Genomic DNA, 16,860 nt, shown 5'->3' on the forward strand with positions numbered 1-16,860 from the left:
TGGGAACTCGTTTGAAGTAATTTGTATTTCTGCAGCGATGTGGTAAACTCCCTCGTCGCAAACTATAGGTAAAGCGGGTTGATGAAGATGATTGAGAAGGTATTGGAAGTTTTTCATTGCAGAATAAACACTGTCGTATGTTGTAATAGGGTATGGCAATATAGGTAAGAACCCAACTTACTGAAGAGGGACTTCAGATTTCGATATCACTGCGTTGACAGACCCCCCCCCCCCAGGTTACGTTAACGTCCCTATCACTAAGTGAATGCAAAGCTTTCATCATGCTGATCATAGATTTCCTTAATGTCACTTCACTTACATCCGCATCAAATAAATCTTCAAACGTTTTTAAATTTTGATATGCCATCAAAGGCAGCGATTGCTTGCGATATTGCTTTGGGCTTTGACATGAAAGTTGAGATGTCACACGTTGGAGAAATTCTTCTCAACAATATCCAGTGAATAGGACTTTTTTGTTGCCTCATTAGGTTTCTCTTGAAATACTATTAGAACAGTGTTATGACTTCCTTGCAAATCTGAAAGTGTAGCTTCTTCGTGGTCGAAGTTATCCATCGCACCCACTGTAAATTCATTACTAACAAAGTGACTTGGAAGTGAAATACCGTCGGAACAAGACTTGACAGTGTATTGGGCTAATTTGGCAAATCATACATTTTGTAAGATCAAAATCACTACTAGTTCCTTGTGTTAATTTCACTCCACGTAAAGAACTTTCCACATTGATGCTATAACTACTACACCAGAATAACTTCAAATCCTTTCAGAAAATTATTACATCAGTGATCTGCACGAATAAAGATAGTCCATTGTTACTAGACTAGACATGAATACATTCAAAATTATTCCTGCAGCAAAGGTAACATCACCACCTGAAATGCATAAACAAATTTTTTAAGCGGAGATAGCAGGCAGTAAGGCACACTAAATCAGTACGTTTGTCTTCACCCTTTCTAGCAGCTACTGTAGAGAAAACCTGGAAAAATTCACATACGCCAAAATTTCTATTTTAGAGGTAAAATTCGAGACATTTTACATTGAAACTCATTATTAGTTCACAAAATGAAAACAAAGTTATCTACAGTTAGCAAAAGGTTCACAAAGAAAGCGACTTAATACCAAGAAATATTCTTGTACATCATGTACTTTTTGGAGTAGGAATATCACACAGAACATTATCAGTGCTGTTTAATCTAAGAATCGTGAATAATAATACAACGATGTGTTAATAATTTTCTACTTCTATTTGAATTGCAACGTGTTTAGTAAAGCAAACACGAAACCGCGGAAGTTTACATTCTGAAAAATTTCGCGCATCTGACTATATTATATTTTTGTGGAGATAACTATTGGAAGATTTTTGTCAAAAAATGCGTCCTTGTATAGAGGATTGTTGTAAGTCTTGGCCAAAAAATCGTTGTTACACAAGAGATCACGGTTCGACATTATGGAAAGAAAATAAAACAGACTTTTAAAAAATTAGCCGAAATTGGACTTTGCCCCCTCTTCTCCCTCTATCTGTACGGCTACGGGTAAAAATCTATATCAAGTTTTATTTTGTGGACTATTTAGAAAGAAAACAACCCTCATTCATTGTTCTGCTACAATCACAATAACAGCTATAATCATTTTAAGAAACGTCGGTAACAACTCAACAGGGACGCCGCTACCCTAGGATTACGCCCCTGCAGAAGAAAACTGCCCATAAGTCAAAAAGTCTACCCTCGTGATTTACACTTGCTTAGACATGTACTAACAGGATTTGAAGAGAACAGCCGTCAGACATGACTTTCCTACGGGTCTTATGGACAGGGACTAGACTAATAAGTAGACTCAAGACCTTGAAATGGTTCATTGTTGTCGGTTTAGAATATATTCCAAGGTCATGTGAAAGGAGAATAAGAAAAGGGTGAGTGATTCATCCTCCCGGCAATGATACATGACAGTCATCTGTTTGGAAGGAGATATAAATAACGGTGTCAAATCACCTACAACAAAATATTCACGTCACCCATCTCGGAAGTTAAAGTTGCTACTGTTGTGTGTGTGTGTGGATTCGAAATTGTGTGGTCCTGTGGCAGTATAAGAATACCAAAAGAATAATCTGGGTCTATTTAGTTATAGTGCAACATCTTCAAATTTGAATTTTAACTAGCTCAGAATTTTTGTCCATTTTCATCCACCCAAGATAGAAATGTGTACCATTCAAATAAACGAGGGGTGCCATTTTAAAATTTGGCCACTTCGATCACCTGTAGTGCAACATCTTCAAATTCGAATTTGAACTAGCTCAGAATTTTTGTCCATTTTCGTCCACCCAAGATAGAAATTTGTACCATTCAAATAAATGAAGGAGGGACATTTCAAAATTTGTCCACATCGATCACCTGTGGTGAGACATCTTCAAACTTGAAATTTAACTAGCTCCGAATTTTGTCTAGTTGTGTCCATCTAGGAAAAAATTTGAAACCATTCAAATAAACGAGGAAGGGCCATTTCAAAATTTCGGACACTTTGATTGAAATGGCCCTCCTTTATTAATTTGAATTGTAAAAATATTTTTGATACAAAAATGTACGGAAATTGAACAAAATTCTGAGCTAAGTAAAATTCGAATTTGAAGATGTCGCACTAAGAGTTAATCGACGTGGTTGAAATTTTGAAATGGCCCTCCCTCGTTTATTTGAGTGGAACAATTTATTCTTGGGTGTACAAAAATGGACAAAATTCTGAGCTACTGAAAATTCAAATTTGAAGATGTCGCACTACAGGTGATCGAAGTGGCCGAAATTTTGAAATGGACCTCCTTTCTTAATTTAAATGGTACAATTTTTTTTTCTCGGATGGACAAAATTGGAGAATAATTGGCCAAAGATATCGCACTAGGACTAAATGGGCCCAAAAAATCTTCTATAAATTATCTTTTGAAACAATGGATTGAAGCTGAGAGACGTTAACAATTCAAGAAGAAAATATATTGTGCAGTGTATGTTAAACAAGTAATATTTTCAAAGTAAGTAAGCTTGTTTACAGAAGAAGACATTTTTATTTTATTTTTTCAACAGCAAAAGTTCAAACTTCAGCAGCGCTCTATTTTTTGACCTTTTTATACGTATTTTCATAGCAGTTTCATGTCTGGTAAGAAGTTTATACAACTATGAAACAACCCAGATGTGGCTTTTTTTTCTTTCTCTTTTTCTTTTTCTTTTTTTTTTCACTCTCGACAGAGTTCATCCTAAAGAAACCGCTGAAAAATATATTTCGGGAAGAAATGAACAACCCTTTCGAAAATGAGCTCTACAATTAATTAAAATTTTTCCTTTACAAAATCTAAAACTTGTCATAGTTACTTTCTGAGATAAGGAGATGTTTCCAAGTTTTCCTTTAAGCAGTTTATGACAGTATTTAAATAAGCTTGTGTTGCTTTGATATGCACCTCGGTCTCTCGAAACGTAACTTTCGTACTAAGTCTTTTGTTATGTTTACGATAACTTTACCTCTTTCCCATTCACGCTCCATGTCTCGCACAAATAATTTTATTCCATTTAAGTATCAATATCATACATTTAAATTATTGCTGTTTGAATTGGAAAATGTTTTGCTAGAAAAAAATTCTAGGATTGACACACAATTGGATACAAAAGGTAATTCCAAGTGTATTTATTTTCTTTTAAACAAGAACATAAGATTTTAGAATACAGGTCTTTAATATATATAGTAAAAACTGCCTTCAACAGACCCCTTATTAAACGAAAATATTTCACGGGCCCATGAATTCAAAGATTAAAAAAAAAATGTGTTAAATTCTCTTGATTAGGCGGAACCCGTGTTACGAACAACGGATGTTAAAATATACTTTCTAATGGAAATTTTCAAGTTTCGGAATTCAGAGTTTAGAAAAATTTTAGACATTCTGTGAGAGAAGTATATGAACTACGTTGTCTGTAGAGGTCTTCGTTTACTTACTACCCTACTTATACATTTAACCTTTAGTCCACGGCCATATAAGGCCCTAGATGAATTGCGAGTTTTTGAACGAAGTGCAATTTACATAGTTACTTCCAAATACCAATAACTCGCTCTCTAGCTGGTCTAGAGACATGCAACAAGGAGCATAATACACACAATAGATCAAAAGGGAGCCAAAAGTAGAAAGAGGAGCGCTAGAAGGCATAGCATCTACTTTTTGTCTTGGCCTTTGAAGCCGTATGTAGGCTTTTAGTTCACTGTAAGTTTTGTGTGTGTTAATTCGTAGCATAAATAAATACTGTTGAATACGGTAGGCCTATGTACAAGATTTTATTTTATCTCACTATGTCCATTATATGTATGTACCTTATTTATTTTATTTAAGCATAGATATATGTTCGTTAAATTTAAAACCTTTAACGGAAATTTTTGCGAGTCCTGTTCAGTTTCGCTAAGCAAGTTTTATTATATGCTTATACTAGAAATGTTTATTTACTTCTCTGAGTATATTTATTCTTTATTCACAGATACTTGGCGCATTCTTTTTTTCTTTTTTCTTTTGTAAATGTATATGTTATATAAGTAGATGTATTTTAATTTCACATACTGACTGAGAGCTCTTTGAACCCGAAGAAACCAAATGCTAAGTGCATTCAAGAAGCCTTGGACGCTTGCGGACCTGAAAACATTAAAAGCGATCTTGCGTTTATCAAGACTAATTTTTAGTTCAATTTCAAAGATCATAACGAGATTAGAAGAGCGATGATTAGGACTTTGTAGTGCATTTGAACTGTTTGATTCAATAACAAAACAGACGCCACCAAGACCAATCTGACAAGCATTTCTTCGAAACTCACAAACAATAGACGCAAAAAATCGTGGCAGAAAATTCTTGTCCAATGTAAATAAAGTGTTTCTAGGAACAATGACGCACGAATTTCAGATTTATGCAGGTTTTCACCAGAAAACACCGAAAACCACATAGTTGTGTATTGTAGCATGAACGGATCATAGTTATACACCAAGTATATGTAGTTCAAGTAATACAACTGTTTTCTCTAAAGATAATAAAAATTCCTTAGTTAACTTTAGCTTTTGATTGGTGTATTTTTACCCTTTTTAGTGCATATTTTCGTAATTTTTAGCGCATATTTGCATGCATATCTTGCCGTTTTTTAATGCATATCGATCCGAAGTCTAGTGATAAGATTGAAGAAAGGTGTGAAAAGGCGCATGAATTAAAAAAATGTAAAAATGTGCAACCAATACACAGTCAGGAGTGTTTATTTAATGTTTTTTTTATTGCAAATCAAGTTAATTTGCACACTTTAACAGAAAAAAAAGATGCATCATCTAAAATTCCTACCTTTAATAATAATAATAATAATAATAATAATAATAATAATAATAATAATAATAATAATAATAATAATAATAATAATAAGGCATTTATATTTAAACCTTCTTCAACACACTTTAGAGCAGTCATTTCCAACTGCCCGATGCACGACGTAGGAACTCACTTTTACGATTACAGACAGGACAGAGAGAATAGAATAGAATAGAATTGAATATTTTTAGTGTCGTTAAGTCTGTATACCGACAATAGAAAACGTCAAATGCAGTTTACAACTATGATTTTTAATCCCTATTTCAATATACTCTTATCTTCTTCAAATTCCTTAATATTATAATATGGTACAGTAATTAACCAATCATACAGTTTGCTTTTAAAATGAGTGAGCGGTAACTTTTGGATGTCTATTGGTACCCTATTCATAAATTTTGTACCCTGTATTGCATAGCTATTTTTAATTTTTGTTAGCAACAAATAGGGCAAACAAGGAGAAGGACGTGATTGGGGAAAATGAAATAAAACAGTGCAAGACTAATTATGAATCCTCGAGTAGTATATGAATCCTCGAGTAGAGAATCATTGACTCGCCTTGTTTATTTGTCTTTTGTCAATGCTGTTTCCTGTTTTCTAGTTGTTCTCTCTATGCGGATTACTGAAAATGAGAGCAAACAATTGTGACGTTACATAGGAATCAGTTGGAAATACCTGCTTCAGAACATCGACTTATTCCCATCTTTGAATGAGTTCAAACATTTAACACAGCATACTAACGCAAAATTTAACCCTTTAATTGGCAAGCATTGAGAAATTCCTGTAAAAATATTTTCGTTTGTTTCTATGGTTGAAATGCGTCTTCCTCACCATCTTTTCGTAAATTTTAAAGTATTTTTGTATTTTTCATACAAAATACATAATGTATTAATAAACCAAGACTGACTAAAGCACTCACTAAGGATATTGATAACACTTGAGTAACAGATTGGGCAATGTAATACCACCTTCATCTGATACATTATGGAACAGCGAGTGTGACCTCCTCTCACTTTCCATTTATATTTCAGTTGTTATTCTTGGATTGACCTTCCATAACATGTCTGATGAAGGCGATGATCCACAACCGAAACTGTTACACAACTGCAATTAATATATATTGAGTACTTTGATCAGTTTTTGTTTTATTAATGCATGTTGAATAGTTCCAAAATTGTAATGAACAATATACTAATATACAAGATGTCTATTTCTAAACAACATGGTCCTAATATACCTAATCATGTCTTGCTAGCAAGCAATATCGCTCATAATATGGTCAATTATAATTAGAATTATTTGTCAGAACGACTAATTAGCAGAAGATACGTTGAAATATCTTTCTACAGACCAATAAAATCACCAATGAAACAAATTTTCGCGGCACTTGGAAAATATATCTTCTATGGTACTAAATTTGACTGTCCCCTGTTGACAAAGACCAACTATCTAAACTAGTGATCCACAAATCATGTATATGAACGTTGTATGAAAGCAATGATGCCAATTAAACGATCGCTGGAAATTCTCGTTCATGCGTATAATCTAATAGAAATCGATGTTGCTTGTAAACAGGAAGGTCAAATAAAGGATTTAACATTAAAAATAATATTATTCCCTCGATGATATGCACTCTTTATCTTTGAATGACGGTCAAGAAATGTTACACTCTATACAAATACATTTACGTAACTCAACTAGAACAGGAAGTGGCCTTTTGTGGAACTTGTATACTAAACCCCAAACTGTAGTCATTCTTTAAAAAACAATATAAAAATAGTAGTTTTAAAAAAGTAAAAAAAACCTACAACAATCCATTTAAATGATATTATTAAAAATATTAATAAATGCAGGAACAATCAAAAATGTAATATTATAAGCTTTAGATTTTTGTTTATCGATTCAAGAATACATGTCACAAAACTGCTGAAGTTAACACATATTAAGACGTCTTGTCACTTACAAGGCACAAAATCCAAATGACTTCTTGCACTTATTATGGCATGCTTTTGGGTTGAAAAAAAACTGTCTTAACAGAAGCTTAATATCTCCTGGTGTTATCTGGTAATTGAAGAACACATAATTTCTTATCTCAGATAATATTAGAATCGCTTTCGAATGCCGCCAATAAGTGAATAAATGAACCTAAATAACTAAAGAATTCTATGGCCTACGTCACCAGGAAGTTCAATGCAGCATTCGCGAAAGCTCTCCAATGATTTCTGTCCTTAGCCACCTGGATCCAGTTTCTACTTTGTATTCCTATTTGTTCGAGATTCATCTTAGTATTGTCTTACGATCTCCGCCAAAGTATGTAAACAAATGAACCTGTAAAGAAAATTCGTTACTTGAGAATCATAACAGGAAAAAAAAAGGTCAATGGCTTTTCATGAAATTTCTTGCCTCAACGATAACAACAACAAGAAGAAAAAAAAAGTAAAAGCTATACAGTTAACCTAAAGCAGGAAAACGGTTCTTGAAAGTGAAGTAAAGAAATAACTTTATGGTACAAATACACAAACCATAGGAATGCAAATACGTAAATCTGATAATAATAATAATAATAATAATAATAATAATAATAATAATAATAATAATAATAATAATAATAATAATAATAATAATAATAACCATAATTTTGACCTATTCCAGAAGTGGAAGTTCATGAAACATCCTAACTACATATAAAACTACATGGACTGACATAAATTAAAGGGGTACTTCCGTTTGACGTGGAAATTTGAAATTTGACATGATTGTAGCTTTCCGGAACTAACTGACAGAAAAATTGCCGAAAGTGAATATTTTTAATTTTTGGAGGTCTAAAGGTGGGGGATGAACAATTTCCCTATGTTATTTAAATGGGCCTTTTTTTTTTTTTTTTTTTGACCTATAATCCCATATTTTAGGTACTTGGAATTGGAATACAAACGTGAAATTCGGCATGCTTGTATGATTTCGTTATCTTTACCTAACTAAATCAGTAAAAATAAAAATTTCCAACTTTAGTGTGTTTTATGGGTAACTGAAAAATCTTTCCCATGTTATTTATATGGGACGTCTTCTACACCCCACTTCCGCCTTCTACACATGACACTTTCGGCAGTATTAGAATGATGAAATTTTACATAATTGTAGCTTTTCGGGACTAATCTACAGGAAAATTGTCAAAAGTGAATATTTTTAATTTTTAAGGGATGTAAAGGGAGATGAAGAAATCTCCATGTTATTTAAAAGGGCGTTTTCTTGGGATACAAAATGTTATCTTTTAGATAGTTGGAATAGGAAAAGAAACTTGAAATTCGGTAGAATTGTGGTTTAAGAGGCGCGAGGCCGTAGTCCGAGGTAAGGCGGAGAGGGGGGGGGGAAAGCTCCCAGCTGGGCAAATTCAGGAAATATGAAGAGGAAATGCACGAAATTCACTATTGATGCAAAGGCAGATATGTAAGAGATGCGAGGCCGTAGGCCGAGCAAAGGCGGGGGACTGGGGGTGGAACCCCCAGCTAGCCAGCGGCTAGCCTACTGCTATATTATTAAAACTGAACTATTAGAAAATAAAATTCCTAGATTATCTTTGTATCACGTAACATTATATAAGTTTTGTTAGTTAATCCGATATGAAGAGATGTATGTTGAACCGTCATGGGAGGCCAGTGATCTAAACCATAACTAACAAATTCTTATATAGATATCTTGATAGCCTTATTAAAGTCATCCAAGTCCATGTGAGTGTGTTTTGGAGAATATCGTTGTCCGTGACTTCCCCTTTCCCATCCACACTATATTTCCACCAATTCTTTCATAGTCACCACTTTCATTAATCAACCATCTTCTTTGGCTTAAAGAGTATATGAGGAGGACGATATACACCTCATTTCACATTAAATTCTGAAAAAAAAAAAAAAAAGATCCTTCCTCAGACGAGACAACCAAGACACATGGATATATTCTCGTGATGTTTTTTGAGCCGGTGACCCCTTGTAACGTAGTTGCTAACGCTCTCACCCTTGGTGCAAGCGGTTCCAGGTTCAATTCGCAGTGGAGACACTCAGTCAAATAGTGTAAAAGGCTTTTCAGACCAGCCATCTTAAGTGAGGTTTTCCTCATTCATACCAAACAAATGATACCTAACATGCAGGTACCAGGGCACTTCCGTCCTTCCCCACTTCCTCAGGTAGTGCCACCGCTGGGGGACAGGTCCTTCTTAGACGAAAGGTTCAGAAGGCCATAAAATCACGGTAATGCGCAGAAATATAATTCTTAATGCTAACCCTTTCTGAACCGTATTTAACTCATGTAGGACCTATCCTCTCGCCTTATATCGTCTCCCAGGCAGGTAAGTGTGATAACGAGAGTTTTCTGCACTTTAATTCTTCATATGCCTCACAAACGTGGCCATTATCGTGCTATTTCAGTATCTCATTGTTTATGCTATGTTTATGACATTCTGCACGTGGTGCATCCCAGAGGAATTCATTGTTGTTCATACCTTTACTAAATCACCGTTGTAGTGGCCTCTTATTTGTCACGTTCCTACTACATGCCTGGCAAATTATTTCCCCAGTTTTACTAGTGCTTCTCCTCAGTTCAAACCCGTAAAGTATTCAATCACGTGCAAAGCTGTTTGGATTTCGCATGTTTGCCTGCTCCCACTAACGTCCGCTTTCACTGTGGCGATCATAGCCAACATGCTACAAGGGAGGCATTCACTAATCCTTCGTCTATTGTTTATTGAATTTTTCATCTGGAAATGAAAGGTGTAGAGAAAGCGTTCATAAAACCCGGAAGCATATTTTTGGGTACGTAATATGTCCGCTAAAATAAGGAAGGTTGACGTTAGGAAGAGCATCCGATCGTAAAAGCTACGCAAAGTCACCATGATGGATTGTGTAAATGGAGTCTGAAAATGCCAGGGTATAGAAGCTTCGCCCAACTTCTGAGAGAATTGAGCATGGGCTACCAAGCTTAGGATGGGCTCGGTTAAAGAAATTAGAAATTAGAAGAAATTGACAGTAAGTGCGTTTGCACACGGCAACGATAATATCGGTGGAAGCACCGATATTATTGGCCGATCCTCCGACACGCGGATGCTGTCGGCCAAGCCCCCGATACTGTCGGCGGTATCGCCGACACCGATTTTGTCGGGGGCAATGTTTTCTTATGATTGGATGCACACGCCACCGATAATGTCGGCCGGCCAGCGGGTTAGATGAAGAGAGTGAGTGACAAGGCGCTGTGTATTTTTGTTTCGTTTCTTGTCTTTGGAATTTTGTTGTTTCCATTTTTTCTATTACAATTGTATAATATTATTATTATTATTATCATTATCTTGTCCTATAAACAACTTCGGAACAGCTTATTATTTTTTTACATTCTCTTTTTGGAGTAGCTAATTCCCTTTATTAAATAAATATAAAATGTGGGAAGTCTGAATAGTACTGGTTTCCCTCTAAATAGCTATTACCAAATAGAATATAGGAAATTTAGATATCCAATTTCTTGATTATTTTCCACTCTTTTTTTTACTTTTGTTCCTTCTCTCTCTCACTCACACACACTCTTTGATGGTATATTTTTTAATCTATTAATGCTTTTAAATTTTAATACATTCTGGAAATTAATTTAAGCGTAATTTTCAAAGTTTGATACACTGTGAACATAAGCATATAGAAAAAATCCTGATTATTATTACTTCCTTTTATTTTCATCAGAATTGTGTGCAGATCACTTTTCCCTGTTCCACTCAATAAGCAATGATTGAATAGAATATTTGTTGACAAGTCAAAGTAGGATTATTATTATTTTCAAAAGAAACCAGCACAATCAAACACTCTTTCCAAAGCTCCAAGGACAAGTTACTCATTTGGCATTTTCTTGATTGTGATCTCAACAATAGGGATGTGACTTCATGCTTCACTTGTTGCAAATTTTTTCTCTCATTTCCAAAACTATCCCAAATTCCCCCTTTTTAAAAATAATTTGTGGAATGGCAATTGAAAACAAAGATGTATCCAAGTTTCCAAGTATCCAAGTATCCAAAGCTATGTATCCAAGTTGTCCCTCTCCCCTTTGTACCGGGATCGACCCCCTGATAGAGTTCTGCAGTTTAGCTACAGTAACTGAATGAAAAGGCTGTGTATTATTGCATTCGTATCTTTCTAGTTTTGCTTAGATTTTTAGAGATGGCAAGATTTTTTCCATTCGATATTTTAACCCTTATTGAACTTGTGGAATGTAGACCTTGCATACGGGATAAGATAACAGACTCTTTCAAGGACAGAATTGAAAAGCAAAAACCATGGCGAAAAGTTTATGCAAGCCTTGATTTTGAGCCAGGATATTGAGTTCATGGGCAAAAAGAAACGAGAAACGACAAGTATGTATGCAACAGCGCAAATCTGTCTTCAACATTGGGGGGGGGGGGGGTAAGATCGTTCCCATATTATATATATATATATATATATATATAGCGATGTTCAAACTATTTCTGAAATCGAGAAACAATGCTGTGGAGGATCTGGGGAGCAGTTGTATTCAACATTGGGAGGCGGGCAGATTTGAAACTTATTCTGAGTGGACATTAATTTCATCTCACTTTCCTTTCTGGCGATCGGACACAATCAAATTTCTCTTCCAAAAAACACATTTCAAATCGGATTATTGGGAGGGACAATCTCTCCAGTTCCAAGATTGGAGGGACATGTCCCCTTCATCTCCCCGGGATTTGCGCCAGTGTATGTATGGAGCAATGTAAAACAGAATTACTAATTCGAATCTTATCATTTAATCTATTATGACATTAATGTTAATTGCATGGAAAACAAAATAATATACAGTTACAATATGTAACAGTGTTCCAACGAAAATTAAAACTAATATAGTTTGCAATTTACAGCAGCATCAATTCTCATCGAAACGAAAATAATATGTTTACAGCATGTATTTAAAACGGCACTGTTAAATCTAAACATGTTTAGGCATAGGGTTATTTTTTCTAAGTTTTGTACCGTCCTCCACACCTCTTCAGAACAGTTTTTGTAGTCCTTGTTTTAAAAAATAATTTTCCCAATTATTATTTTTTTTATTTGTTTTCATATATGGAGATTTTTTTGTGTGTGTCGCTTACTTCGCTCATCACCGGCAACGATATTGTCGGGGCTTCCACCGATATTGTCGGCGACGTGTGCAAAGTACGCCGACACCGACACCGATATTATCGGGGCTTCCACCAATATTATCGTTGCCGTGTGCAAACGCACTAAGAGTGGAAAAATTTAATGTTGGAACGATGAATAAGCAAGAAAGAGAGATTTCAGATCTGATGGAAAGAAGAAAGTTGAGGATCCTGTGCGTGCAAGATACAAGATGGAAAGGTAATACGGCAAGAGAGCTTGAAGGTGCCCAAAAATTGCTGTATTGTGGAGCAAATTGACAAGAAAGAAACGGTGTTGGGGTTGTTTTAACTAGTAACCCGAAATATTACATGCTAATTATGAATATAAGGAGCAACAGAGTAAAGAGTATCAAGGTAAGCAGGGACGAGATGATCAACGGAGCATGACCATATGTTTCGAAAGTAGACTGGGAGAAGGAAGATACAACTGAGTGAGAATTTAGACCACGAATTTCTCAGCATCCCGATAAACGAAACAATAATTACGGGTGGTCACTGGAATAGGCATAGGTAGAAGCAGGGAAGGGATTTAGAGAATACACGGTGGCTAAGGCGCAAGAGAAAGCAACGAAGAGGAAAGAGTGATAGATTTTGCAACGGCATTCCATTACTCAATTTGCAATACATTTCTTTCAGAAGAGAAAAGAGTACTTTTTGACTTATAAGAGCAGTAGGAAAAAACAGTCAATTGAAGAAAATATCTGAATAAAATTAAAAATTGTAAGGTGATAACTGGAAAAAGTGTGGCCCCGCAGCATATAATGGTGACCGCCGACTGGAAGTAATAGATGGTAAAGTTGCATGGAACAAAAATATGCCAGCATTATTTATCACACCAACCAGTAGTATTTTGGATATTTGGAAACTTGTTAGGATTGTGTATTTTTACGTATCTCTTCAAAAATTAGTTCTTCAGCAACAATTTACATAGCATTTACATAAAGCTTAGGTTGTCCCCCTAGTAAGAAATATGTATGAAGAAATGTTTAGGAACAATAGCCAAATTCTATGTATGAGACAACGTTTTATAGTTTTAAAATCCTGGTAAATATTTTCCTTCATACATTTTTGTTAAAAATATCTTATCTCCAAAGTTCTTAATAAGAACGCAACCAAAATTTCAATTATACAATGATTAAGATTTCAACCTACAATATTAGCGGCACCTATTGACCACATTTTAAGTTTTGCAGACCAAAGACGGCTACTCTTCTTTCTCGAGTAAATGGAGACTAACATGAAAGGGAGCGAGCGGTTTTTTCCGTGCTGCTTCCTCTGTCTACGTGACGAAGTGTCTTAGCGAAATCACTTGTAGTGTACTTCTTTCATATTGAGATTGTATCTGCACTATTTCCTGGTAAGGAATACATTTTCTATACTAAGAAAGTTTCAATGTAATAATACATGCAATACATAATGAATTTCTGCTAATATTTATCCCGTTTAAGCTCGAAAAATCCCGGACGCCAGCTGTGACGACTCAAAATACAATTTTGGCATCTTCATAATTTTAATCTAAAATATGTAGGCCCACGTATAAAATTGTATATGTGTTATTATGGAGCCTAGTTTTGAGAACTGGCGTCTAGGTCAGAAGAAAAATTTCCTAGCACGGTTTTTCTTCATGGTGCTCTTTCGCCAACTTAACCATCTGTAATACTTATCTGTCTGTTTGCTACAGCTTTCTTCCTCTCCAAACCACCACGGTAACTACGAATTATTCTACTTGTGGAAATATAGTAAAACAGTAAAGATGCTATATAATATGAGTCCTTATAACTTTAATATACGATTGGTGGTAGCATTGGTATGTGGTGATCAATTGCTAATATGTACAGTAAATGGTAGAAACGATGTAAAGAATGTAATAGGATGCGATGTTTTTTTTTAAAGGTTATAGATTTTTCGTGTAGAAAGTGCTATATTTGTAACCTTAGTATATAACAGCATGAAAATTCGCTACATTTATAATATGTATGTCTACAAATTTTCAATGTGTACAATTAAGAGTGGGAGAAATGTAAAAATGCCAATGGAACATGAACTGTTAAAGCACTGGGAGCCTAGTTATGAAAATAAAGAAAAGCTATAGGTTTATTTCTAACTAGCTGAAATACCCATTCCTCGCATGTGTCAGATAAAATATCTATGTAAACAAACTGAACAACGAAAGGAAAAACATATAGTTCATTTTGGATTATTTTTACAAGTCTCGTTACCCCCCCCCCCCCCTCCTTCCCCCAAGGTGATTCCCGGCCCGCGTACAATGGTATCTGAATTTGCAAGTCATCGCTAATGGAAGTGTCACAATTGATCTCAGCGACCGCGAAAACTACGGATTTGACATTAATATCGGCCATTTTGGATTATTTTTAGTGTATTGGAACCTCCCCCCGGTAACCCTCAGTCCGCAGAAGAATGAAGTGAATTTGGAAGTTAGTGCGATCGGAGTTTTACTATTGATCTCAGCGACCGTGAAAACTATGAATTCAACAGTAATATCGGTCATTTTGGATTATTTTTACATGTCTCGCCCCCTGGTTCGAATTTTGAAAGGAAAACGCATCGTCTTGGTCTGGGGCATGGACCAAGGTACCCGTGAGCAAAATTTTGTAACTCTCGGTCCACTCGTCTGGTCACCAGGCCCCACACAGATAGACAGACACATAAATTAACTCTTTATTTTATTTATATTAGATTATAATATGGTGGCCAGAATATTCTCAATCTGTGCATGATTTATTTTTAATTTCATTTGATGTAGTGATGTCCTAATGTTTCTGATCTATTATAATAAAATAATCCTGCTTATATATGTATATCTAAAATATTTGTAGTGACAGAACATTACAGTTGATTTTTAGTATTCCTAGCGTATTTTATACTGGGAGAATAGGTCTTATTAACACGCTATTTTTACATACAGGAAGTATTTTACTCATTTTGTCACTTTTCTTTTACTATTTCATTAAATTTATTTGTAGTTTACAGTAAGAAACTGCAATATAAAAGCACTCCCTGAAGCTCTCAATGCAACTCAGAGAGCAAACTCGCTATGTCACGTCACGCCAAACAGCCTGTTTCTGTTACCATGAAGTGAGCAGCGCATTTTGGGAGTTGCTTGAAGCTTTGTATCTCAGTAGTTAAACATTTTAATCAGATTTTTGGTATGTGCTACATTGAAGATTAGTTCTACTCGATGGAATCATTAAATTAAATTTTTTGGGCACAAAGGAGATGTCAATCAAATGCTATTTCGTGTTCTAATGGAAATCAAAGGTGGAACGTACTGTATTCCTTCATTTAAGTTGAAATGTTCGAAAAAATCTAATATTTTCCAATGAACTTCGGGCTTGTCTTTAAAATGTCGATTCTTTGCGAGCCCAAGCATTTGTATTTTAGATACAGATGTGTTGTGTGGAAGCTGCAATATGTAAAAATGGTCTCAATAAGTTTGGGAAGAACCTCTGATAAACGTATATCATTTCTATTACATGTAATTTACGGGAAAAGTACTTTTTACTCCACGTTACGAAGAATCAACTCTTAATAATGTATGAATTAACAACTTGTTCAATGTTATGTCTTTTGCAGTATTATTCCTGAGTCAACATGATGGGTGGTTATTGAATTACTAAAATAATCAAAAGAGCTTCCTTTGTGAGTGAAATTATTATAGCAGAAGATTTGGTTATTACGAAGAGAGAGGAAACATTCAGATACATTTCCTCTGAAATAAAAACAAAATAACTAGTGCTAATTATACTGTAGCTTGGATTAGTTATTTTATTCTTTAATGGTAAATTAATCTACGTGAGTTAATGGTTTTAGTTCAGAACCTTATTTTGTAACTATTTCTTCATTCATTTATTTATTGCATTCCTTAAGGGTCAATCCATCTGAAGTGGTTCAAAGATGGGAAAAATGGTTGCTCGACCATCTCCGAAATTTATAAAAATTGAAGTGTGATAAACCTTGTGTATGAGAAGGTCAATGACACCATTCACGTTTTCGTATGTACAAGTGTTCCTAAATGGCGGCCATCTTTGTTGTTGGTGGAGTACCAATTTTTGCATTTGCAAGCGTTTACGAAAACTACAGTTGCTGAGGACGTACGAATCAGACGAACACCAAACAAAAACGAATGTTTAGAGGAGAGACTGAGATGCACGAAGAATATATATTCTTGCTTCTAAATAAAAATGCAGGGTTGCAAACCAATACATGAAATCACTAGAAAAAGTACAGAAAATCACACTTTTAAAGGGGCTGTAAATGGCATAAAGTGGGGGAGTTTCCATAAGTTTTATGC

At 35.0% G+C, this 16,860-nt stretch overlaps 1 protein-coding gene across 1 annotated transcript in view; it reads right to left on the reverse strand.

Moving 5' to 3' along the window:
* Positions 1–6,382: 6,382 nt before the first annotated feature.
* The window catches only part of LOC145673813 (pyrimidodiazepine synthase-like), a 128,508-nt gene continuing 118,030 nt past the window's right edge, over positions 6,383–16,860 (reverse strand). Inside the window, exon 5 of the mRNA XM_081743579.1 lies at positions 6,383–7,702. The gene's annotated coding sequence lies outside the window, so the exon portion shown is untranslated. The remainder of the gene's footprint in view (positions 7,703–16,860) is intronic.

The sequence above is a fragment of the Thermobia domestica genome, chromosome 17 (assembly GCF_964235325.1).
Source record: "Thermobia domestica chromosome 17, izTheDome1.hap1.1, whole genome shotgun sequence".
Classification (NCBI taxonomy): domain Eukaryota; kingdom Metazoa; phylum Arthropoda; class Insecta; order Zygentoma; family Lepismatidae; genus Thermobia; species Thermobia domestica.